Raw genomic sequence first — 4032 nt, 5'->3', positions numbered from 1 at the left:
CTTCGATTCATGGCCAATCTTACTCCCACCTTCCCACCCCAGATTACTATGCAGTCATCATTTTATTTGCTGTTTTCTTATCATAAAAAATGACTATATGTTATTATGAAATTTTAGGAGAAAACAGATTAACAAAGAAATAGTTCACCTAGAATCTTAATGCCCATTACTGATATTATCGGAACTGTTTTCATTTGACCATTCACACAAAGATATGAATTAATAGGACATGAACAATTTAGAGTTTTACGTAAAAATAAATTTATTACAAAATTAGGATTATCCTGATTGCATGATTTTGTGATCTTTTGCCACCCTAACACTTCCTGTAGAGAAGAAGAAGAAATGCCTACTGCTGCACATTCAGGTTGTTTCTAATTTTTGGGATATTAAAATATTATAATGAACAACTGCTTATATAAACTTAGCTTGCATCTAATAGTAACATACACTAGCAAATGCTAAATATGCAAAAATGTAGAGAAAATGGGCTCCCAGGTGTGCACAAAACAATAATTAATATAAGAGCTGATGCTTATGAGACCAGGAAAAGCAGCTCCTTAGGAGAGGATGATTCAGTCAGGAACATTAACTAGGGAGGAAACAATCAAACCTACATCATTTCAGGTGGGAACTCTAACCAAAAGCAAATTGGAGAAATATTAAAGGTACGTTAACAAACCAACCTCACAGGGAATGTAAATTCTGCAGAACTGCTACGCATCTACAAAATTGTTACCATCTATTGAGAACACACCAGGTACCAAGTATAGGAAACGAACAATGTCTTTGCATAAGTATCTGATAACCTAAGAGAAGACACAAACATAAATAATTACAAAACAACGTTGTAAGTGCTTTCCTATTTCCTAGCGAAACATGCCATGTACTACCATGGCCCACCAAGGAGAGAGAACTAACTTATGGGTTGACAGAACTAAGGAAGACATTTTCAGATAAACCACCCACATTTTTAAGTCTTAAAATTACATATACATAAGTATAAACTCCACAATGCTCATGACTGTAGAGATGAATCTCACAAATGCAATGTTGAGGGAAAGAGACACAAAAAAGTCTATATGCTGTATGATTTCACTGTATTAATACAAGCTGCCAAAACCACCGCTGTTACTCCATCCTGTCACAAAAGCATGAGCGGACTCCTGGGGTCCTGTTAACATTCTGCTTCCTCACATTTTGTTTGTGAAAATTTGATAACCTGTACACTTAGGATATATGCATTCTTCTACGTATATATTATATTTCAATAATTTTTTTAAATTCACACAGTTTAAGATGCATAATAATTTCCACTTATTTTCCCAAACACATGATGGCTTTCAACTAGATACTCATTAGGCATACCTTAACCTTGGAAAAGCCTAATAATTCAAATATCTAATTTAAAAACCTCAATATATACAACTATAACTTGTCAGGGTTAAGAGTTATATCCCATCTATGACAGTTATCTCACCAAAACCAGAAAGAGGATTCTGTGCTCATTTCTCAACTTTGTCCAAGCCCATGAAGTCACAACAACTTTTAAAAAAAAGAAAAGAAAAATCTTCCAATTAAAGGAGATATTAAAGGTGAATTCCATTTAAAGTTGGGAACAAGATCAAGAGGCCACTAATCCTACCACTCCTCAACACATTACCACAAACCTAGGCAAATATATCAGACAAGGAAATACAAAAGCTAAAATAAGAACTGCAAAAAAAAGACAAATATCCATTATTTAAAGATGAAATAATCATCTATATAGAACATCTGAAAGAAAAGCTAGCCATTAAAACCAGTAAGAGTTCAGCAAGATTACCTACAAAAGATATTAAAAATATAGTCAGGCTCCACATAACAGCATTTCAGTCAATGACAAACCACATATGCGACAGTAGTCCCATAAGACTGTAACGGAGCTAAAAAATTCCTACTACCTGATGACATCAGATATGTCCTAATGTCATAGCACAACCTATACTCACGTGTTTGTGGTGATGCTGCGCTGCCAGGTACATAAAAGTACAGCACATACAGTTACTGAAGTACATAATACTTGATAATGGTAATAAATGACTACGTCACTGCTTCATGTATTTGCTACACCGTATTTTTTATTCCTATTTTAAAGTGTACTCCTTCTACTTATTAAAAAAAAAAGTTAACTGTAAAACGGCCCCAGGCAGGTCCTTCAGGAGACATTCCAGAAGAAGGCACTGTCATCACAGGAGATGACAGCTCCATGCCTGTTACTGCCCCCGAAGACCATGCAAGTGGGACAAGATGTGGGGGTGCAAGACAGTGACACTGATGATCCTGGGCCTGCACAGGTCGAGACTCATGTGTTTGCGTCTTAGTTTTCAACAAAAACAGTTCAAAAAGGAAAAATATTAAAAATTTTAAAAATAGAAAAAAGCTCATAGAAGGATATAAAGAAAAAATATTTTATACAGCTATATAATGTACTTGTGCTTTACGCTAAGTGTTATTACAAAATACTGAAAAAGTTAAAAACAGAAGTTCATAAAGCAAAAAAAGTTACAGTAAGCTAAGGTTAATTTATCATTGAAGAAAGAAAAATATTTTTCAAAGAGACTGAGTGTAGCTTAAGTGCACAGTGCTGAAAGACTACAGTAGTGTACAGTACTGTCCTAGGCCTTCACGTTCACTCACAACTCAATCACTGACTCACCCAGAGAAACTTCCAGTCCTGCAAGCTCCATGTATGGTCAGTGCCCTATAGCGTGCCATTTTTTATCTTTTATACTGCATTTTTGCTATACTTTTTCTATGTCTAGATATGTTTATATATACAAATACTTACCACTGTGCTACAACTGCCTACAGTATTAAGTGTAGCAACCTGCTGCACAGGTTTGTAGCCTAGGAGCAACAGGCTATGCCATATAGCCTAGGGAGGTGCTAGGCTATACCACTCAGGTTTGTCTAAGTACATTCTGTGATGTTCACACAATGACAAAATCACCTAACAACCCGTTGCTCAGAATGTATCCCTATCGTTAACATGACTGTATATATAAAAACTGGGGTGTGTGTGTGTGTGTGTGTGTGTGTGTGTGTGTGTGTGTGTGTGTGTGTATGTACAGGACAACCCTACACCAGGGGAAAATACAATAGAGAATATAATAGAAAAAACTGGGATTCACAATAGAAACAAAAGCTGAAATACCTGGGAATTAATCTAACAAAGGCAACGAGATCATTATGGAAAAAAATTTTAACTCCATTGAAAAAAAACATAAATATCACTAATAAGTGGTTTCAATTCTGGCTATCCATGAGTATCACCAGAGAAGTTTTAAAAAGCACAATTGCTGGATTCCACTCCCTAGAGATTACAATCCAGTTCATCTGTGGTAAATGGGACATATGTTTTTTAAAAACTACCTAGTTAATTCTAATATACAGCCATGGCTGAAAACAATTTTAAATATTTTTTAAAAAGAAAACAGGAAGGACTCACCCTTCTAGATATCAATACATATAAAAAAAAAGTGGTAGCAATAAAAACAAAACTGCTGTGGATTTAGAACTGGAGCAAACTGATCAGAAGAGAGCAGGGGGCCTAAAAATAGAGAGGTGGGAGGACGTGGGAGTAGGGGGGAGTGTGTGTGTGTGGACCTTGATACATGATAGAGGTGGCATCACAAACCACTAGGTGATTTAGTAAATGAGACTGGGGAAGGTTGGTTTGCCATCGAACAAAATGTAGAAACGTATCCTTGTCAACTAGGAATGGAGAATGTTTCCTAAACAAAACCCAGAAGGTAAAAAAATGGATGGATCATAACGAAATTAAAGATTCTGTTCAATATTGAAGAAAAAATGTGACAGGTAAAAAACTAAGAAAAGATATTTGCACCATTTAAAATCCAACAAGAAGAGCCAGCACGGTTGATCATGCCTACAGTCCCAGCAGTTCGGGAGGCTGAGGCATGAGGATCACTTGAGCCCAGGAGTTCAAAGGTGCAGTGAGCTGTGATCCGGCCACTGCACTCCGTCCTG

Source organism: Propithecus coquereli, unplaced genomic scaffold (assembly GCF_000956105.1).
Source record: "Propithecus coquereli isolate 6110/MARCELLA unplaced genomic scaffold, Pcoq_1.0 Scaffold45, whole genome shotgun sequence".
In the NCBI taxonomy this organism is placed as follows: Eukaryota; Metazoa; Chordata; class Mammalia; order Primates; family Indriidae; genus Propithecus; species Propithecus coquereli.
This window is presented reverse-complemented; position numbering follows the sequence as displayed.